Consider the following 6,972-nt stretch of genomic DNA (forward strand, 5'->3'; position numbering starts at 1 on the left):
CCCAGGGGTAACCAAGCCCCCACCCTCCCCCAGGGGTAACCCAGCCTCCCCTCTCCCAGGGGTAACCAAGCCCCCACCCTCCCCCAGGGGTAACCTAGCCTCCCCTCTCCCAGGGGTATCCGAGCCCTAATTGTGCATTTACAGTCCCTCAGCCTGTTGCGTGCCCCATCGTCAGAACAAGTGTTTGATGTTGCTTTTTAAATAAAGAATTAAAATGCTTGGCTGCTCAAGGCGGCAGATTTAGTTTGAGTATGCACTGGGAGGGGCGGAGGGTGGGAGTTGCAGGGTCGATGTGAAGATTCCCCCCCTCCCCCCTCCCCCATGCAGCAGAAGCAGGAAAACATTCTCCTTTTATTTATTTGTTTTGGGAAGAGGGCGGACGTTCTGACTGACTGCCTGGACTGCAGCCCCCAGCCAAGTCTACAGCCTTGCTGCTCTGGGTGGGATGCAGGGTTTCATGGACTGGAGTTATACTACAGGGTGAGAGACCATGTGAAAGCACTCCAGACTGCCGGCAGAGAGGTGGGGGGAAAGTGACAGACATCGATTACCACGCACACCAACTCTTGGTAGCAGGCTAGCTGCTGCTCTGTTGCCTGGTTACAATGAGAAATGTTCATTTTGTTCTTAACGTGTGTGAAACTATTGATGTGATTTTAATTGTGATCTAAATCTATTGAATGATCAATGTTTAAAAAGAATCCTTTGGTGTCCATTCTGTGCTGAGTCTGGTTGTCTTTACAAAGTAGGAAAGGTTATTTGTGAGGTTACCTTTATCCAAATTTTCTCGACATTAAACTGTACCTCAGCCCCAGTGAGAAACTCCTTTCAGAAGGGGTGGGTCCGCCCAAGGATGTGGGTGTCTAACTGGAGGAAGGGCTCTCCCCCTGACAGAGGGGTTTCACTGAAGAGAGGGTGCCTGATTCACACCAGGCAGGTTCCTCACTGGGGGAGGGGAGAGGGTCCTGCGACTTTATGCTTAAGAATGCTGAGGTGAGTGCTGCCTCCTGCCCATGATTAGTTCAGATTGGTTTGGAACTGCACGCTGTATGATGTGGCAGAGATTACAATTCCAGTTCCTCATGTTGCACTGTCCCTCACTCTTTGGAAACAGCATTGTACTTTCACTCAAAATAATAAAAGAGAAATGGATTGTTCCTGGACTTTGGAAGTTGGGTGTTGGAGTTGCTGAGGTGGGAACGTGGGAGGGTTGAAGTTAATGAGGCAGACAATGGTTAAGAAATGAATGCATAAGCAACTTATTTGACTATTACCTGGGAGGCCTGAGCTGGTGGAGAGGCTGCGATTTGTCTCCTGAGAGATACTTTATCCTCAAATCAAGAATTCCCTCCTAACCTTCTGTGTGGGGTTTTTGCCCATATCTGACCCACTTCCCGTGTTTCTGCCCACACCCCTTCCTTTGACTCCCAGAAGCACAATCAAGTTAGCCTTGTGCTGACCAGCGTCGATTTCAATGAATTTCCACTCTGTCACCTTCAGTTTGCACATCTCCCATCACCCCATCCTTCTAAAGGCATGGCTGACTGGGAACACCCATCCTGTAATGTGGACCCTGCACACGGCCGCAACCAGTTCATTCAGAAAGTGTCACCATCTGCAGAAAGTTTGAGTTCTGTGCTTCAGAGCTCTAGTCATCATGTGGAGGTGCCAGTATTGGACTGGGGTGGACAATGTTAAAAGTCAAACAATGTCAGATTGTAGTCTAACAGGTTTATTTGGAAGTACTAGCTTTCGGAATGTCCTGAATGCTTTTGCTTGCAAATACACCTGTTAGATCATAATCTGGTGTTGTGTGATTTTAACTTAGAACTCTAGTGACGGCTGAAGTCACTGTGGTGCATCACCAAGGCAAGAGAACTCCTCGGTAGTATTGTTTAGGGAGTTGGTTGTACCTCCATTAGGATGAGAAAGGGAATGGGTGACTATAGACAGTTGTGATGTAGTCCAGGTGTCCATTCGGTCTAATTCAGCAACTAGTTTCCCAGTTTGGAAACAAAGGGCAATGGTTTATCAGAGGAATGTGGCAATACCTACATGTGCCCTAGCTGCACACAAGTGCAGGGTAAGGGCAATATATGGCAGGAGATACAATAGGGGGCAGGTTTCTATGGTTCCGGACATGGCACCGGGATGGTATGTTGCCTCCCTGATGTTGAGCCGGTGATGTCACTGAGCATCTGCAGGCCAGGTGAGCAGCCAAACATTAAAGTCCATGTTAGTGCAGATTACATCCAGGAACGCCATGATATCTGAAAGTTGAGTTTAGAAACTAGGAAAAAATTGAAATGTAGGGCTTCTAAGGCAGAAATCTTTTCAGTCTTTCTTGGAATATGGATGTCACTGGCAAAGTCAGCATTCATGGTCCGTCCACAGATACCTCAAAATGAGTGACTTGTTTTACCATTTCGCAGGGTAGTTAGGAATCAGCTACGGGTCTGGAGTCACGTAGGCCCGGCCAAGTGACAGTGACAGATTTTATTCCCTAAAATATATTCGTGAACCAGATGGGCTTTTCCTGACAGCTGATAGTTCTTGGTCACCATTACTGTAAGATTAGCTTTACATTCTAGGTGTTATTCACTGAAGCAAGAACAGAAATTGCCAAAGGAACTCCGCAGGTTGGGCAGCATTTGTGGAGAGAAAGCAGAGTTTCGGATCCAGTGACTGGGTACTGCCAGACTTACTAAAGTTCTGCAGTAATTTTTGTTATTTTGGGTTCCCAGTATCTGCAGTTCTTTGTTGTGTTTTAATTCACTGAATGTTACATTTCTCTAGCGCCCAGTGTGGGCTCTAACCCATGTTCCAAAGCATTAGCCTTGTGCTCTAGATTACGTTCATACTCCCAGTGACATTACACACTGTTGCCTCCCCCAAACTCAAAATTACTCCCTGCATCACGTGCAAGCATGGAAAAGCAATGGGAAGATTGAGTATGTGAACATGTGACTGGACAAATCATGTAAGACAAATGGGTTTAGATTTCTGGGGCATTGGGACCTGAACAGGAGTAGGCCATTCAATATGATTATGGCTGATCTGGCATTCATCACGTCCTCTTCCCTGCCTTTTCCTCATAACTCTTGATTCCTCTCCTGATCAAGGATCTATCTCAGCCTAAAGTATATTCCGGGACTCTGCCTCCAAAGTCTGTATAGCAACAAGTTTCATAGACACTTGGTGCTCCAAGAGAAGAAATTAGAGTCATAGAGATGTACAGCATGGAAACAGACCCTTCGGTCCAACTTGTCCATGCTGACCAGATACTCCAACCCAATCCAGTCCCACTTGCCAGCACCCGGCCCATATCCCTCCAATCCCTTTCTACTCATACCCATCCAGATGCCTTTTAAATGTTGTAATTGTTCCAGCCTCCACCACTTCCTCTGGCAGCTCATTCCATACATGTACCACCTTCTGCGTGAGAAAGTTGCCCCTTAGGTCTCTTTTATATCTTTCCCCCCTCACCCTAAACCTACGCACTCTAGTTCTGGATTCCACCGCCCTGGGAAGAAACTTTGTCTATTTATCCTATCCGTGAACTTCATGATTTTATAAACCTCTCCTCATCTCAGATTTAAATTGACACCCCTTTATCCTGAGATTTTGCCATCTGGCCCTAGACTCTCCCATGCAGTCTTTACTCTGTCAAACCTCTGAGGAATCTTATGTGTCAATGAGATCACCTCTCGTTCTTCGAAACTCCAGTGAGTCCCAACCTGTTTAATCGTTGATCAAGTGACAACCCCTCCCATACCAAGGACCATCCTAATGAACCTTCTCTGAACTGCCTCCAATGAAATGGGGATATCTTTCCCTAAGTAAGGGGACCAAAACTGCTCTCAGTGCTCCAGGTGTGGTCTCCCCAGCACCTTGTACATTTGTAGTCAGACTTCCCTACATTATACACCAACTGCCTTGAAATAAGAGCCAACATTCCATTAGCCTTGCTGATTACATGCTGCCACTTGTGTGCTAGCTTTCTGTGTTGCATGCACAAGTTCCCCCAAGTCCCTTTGTGTTGCAGCTTTTCTTCATTTAAATAATACTCTTGTTCTCCCTTCCAAAATGAATAACTTTGCATTTTCCCACATTATTACTCCTTTTGCCAACTTTTTGCTTACTTTATCCATTGATATTCTCTCTGTAAATTACTAGTATCCCTGTCGTTTCTTGCTTTTATGCCTATTTTTGTGTATACAGTACCTTTGCTTCCTCTTTCCAATATAATTAATATATATTGTAAACTGTTGTAATCTGAGCACTGATCCCTGTGGAACCCCACTGGTTACAGGTCCCAACCTGAAAAAAAACCCCTTATTCCCACTCTTTGTTTCCTGCCCATTAGTCACTTCTCTATCCACACCAATAAACAATCTCCAACATCACGGGCTACTGTCTTATGATTTAACCATTTGTGAGATTAAACTCCACAGTACTGGAATTTATGGCCTGATGGTGAGAATGGTGCTGCTATCAAGGGCTTAAATTAGTTTGGAAAGGGTGGGAACCTGGGAAAGACCTGAAATCAGACGGAAAGTTGGTTGTAGGAAGTAGACAGTTGTAACTGAAACTGGAAGGTAATCGAAATAAATGCCAGCATCAAATAGAGCAGAGGTTTTACAGGCAAAAAAAATCTCCTAGACGTAAATATCTGGAACTCATTGCCTGAAAGGGTTACAGAGGCAGGAATCCTTAAGGCATTAAAGAACAATTTAGATGAGCAGTAAAAATGGCCGTAGCACACAAGGCAATGGGCCATGTGCTGGAAGATAGGATTAGAATAGATGAATGACTGGTGCAGACATGATGGGCTGAAAGGCTTCTGTAAAAATAAACCTCTGGCTCTATAATAAGGGATGGGTGAGAGCGGATCTAGGATCAGAAGAACTATGTAGAGCCTGTTGGAGGGGCAGCCGACTCCAATGGGAGTTCTTTCTGGACCACCACATAACAATAGTAATGTAAGACACAGTGTCATCAGGAAATTAAAGGTGTGTGTAGCAAGGGTAATGTAGTAATTACAGGTAACTTCAGTCTGCATACAGATTGGGCAAATCTACTGAGCACTAATACTGGGGCAGATAAATTCCTGTACACTCTGAGAGTTGGTTTTCTGGAGCAGTGTTGCGAATCTCACTATCGTGTCATGACAAAGGGCTACTTTTGTAACTCTGAGTGAAGAGTGACCATAATGTGACAGAATCTTACAATAATTTTGAAAATGATATAATTCTAATCAAAATTAGAAAGTTATGGTTGACCAAAGAAAGCTGTAAAGGTATGAGGATCAATTTGTCTGTGGTGGAACAGGGGAAATTGCAATATGAGGTATGTGTAAAGCTTGTACTTGAACGTATCGTTTGTAACAAACCTACCTCTCAACCCCCAGGAAAAGCCACCAAACCCCATTAAAAGGTTGATGGGCCTGATTGAGTGAATGGTGTAGGTGCAAGGATAGTGCTATGTGGGGATTATGTTGGACAGGGGGAGTTGATGTAGGTACATACAGGAGACTATAGAGGATCTGTTTATGTCTTGTCTACCTATATCTCTCTCTATCATTTTACAAGAAATGGAAACTCTGCATCATGTTTTGAGATGAGTTTATTTGCTGTTGATGGTTACAATGGGTGTTACTGACGACTCTACATGGCATTAATGTAGCTGCTGGGATAATTCTTGATCACGGCACACCACAATAGTCGCTAACAGGCACATGAACCCTTTAAAATCGACATTACTGTCACGTTCTCCTTTCATTGACTGGAAGAAACTCTCAATGTGTCTCAAAGTTGGGCTGTGGAGAGAAATGAAGGTATTTGTTATTATTACAGCCCAAAAGACTGTCCTTGCTGTGTTCCCATTTGTGTCTCCCTCACAGCAAGCTCTGCCCCTAATAGGCAGTGCCTTCTCACTGCCCCCTGGATCTTACCTGCACCAAGAAAGGAAGCTCAGTCACGATCTCATTACGGTTCAGAGTCACTTTGTCGTTGTCAAAACTCGCAGCATTTTTGAACACTCTCAGCAAGGCTTCTAAAGCATCATTCACATTCGACAGTTCACACGCCATGATGCAGAATCTGGGCACAGCACACTTGGTCACTTCAAACTGGAGCAGCGAAGACCAACTGGAAAAGTGTTTGAAAGATACAAAATGAAGCTTTGAGATCAACACTTAAGATAGATCAGAAAACCACAGCTCTGTCTGTGTACAAACCAGCTCAGACCTGCTCAGGGAATAAAGATTCTGTTTAGAATCGCTAACATCCAAGTTAGTGAAAATGCTATTCAGTCTCTTTTTGCCCTGAAACAACATTTCCAACAATCTCAGCTATTCACACATCAATTGCTGCTTCAATTCCTTTCCTCTTTCCCCTCATTCCCCTTTTGTTTTCCTTTAATTTATTCATGGGATGGCACTGGCTGGGCCAGTATTTATTGTCCATCTCTAATTGCCCAGAGGACATTAAGAGTCATCCACATGGCTGTGGGTCTGGAGTTATATGTAGGCCAGACCAGGTATGGATGGCAGTTTCCTTCCCTAAAGGACATAGAACATAGAAGAATACAGCGCAGTACAGGCCCTTCGGCCCTTGATGTTGCGCCGATCCAAGTCCACCTAACCTACACTAGCCCACTATCCTCCATATGCCTATCCAATGCCTGTTTAAATGCCCATAATGAGGGAGAGTCCATCACTGCTACTGGCAGGGCATTCCACGAACTCACGACTCGCTGAGTAAAGAACCTACCCCTAACATCTGTCCTATACCTACCCCCCCTTAATTTAAAGCTATGCCCCCTTGTAATAGCTGACTCCATACGTGGAAAAAGATTCTCACTGTCGACCCTATCTAAACCCCTAATCATCTTATACACCTCTATCAAGTCACCCCTAAACCTTCCTTTCTCCAATGAAAACAACCCCAAGTGCCTCAGCCTGTCCTCATA

At 44.8% G+C, this 6,972-nt stretch overlaps 1 long non-coding RNA gene across 1 annotated transcript; it reads right to left on the reverse strand.

The window, feature by feature from the left end:
• Positions 1 to 5,607: 5,607 nt before the first annotated feature.
• On the reverse strand, positions 5,608 to 6,064 carry LOC122565512. The gene is made up of 2 exons (XR_006316195.1): positions 5,954 to 6,064; positions 5,608 to 5,818 (listed from the first exon to the last, which is right to left on the reverse strand). It is a non-coding gene; the product is annotated as an uncharacterized LOC122565512 (long non-coding RNA).
• Between the last annotated feature and the right edge of the window lie 908 nt (positions 6,065 to 6,972).

The sequence above is a fragment of the Chiloscyllium plagiosum genome, chromosome 31, assembly GCF_004010195.1.
Source record: "Chiloscyllium plagiosum isolate BGI_BamShark_2017 chromosome 31, ASM401019v2, whole genome shotgun sequence".
NCBI classification, from domain to species: Eukaryota; Metazoa; Chordata; class Chondrichthyes; order Orectolobiformes; family Hemiscylliidae; genus Chiloscyllium; species Chiloscyllium plagiosum.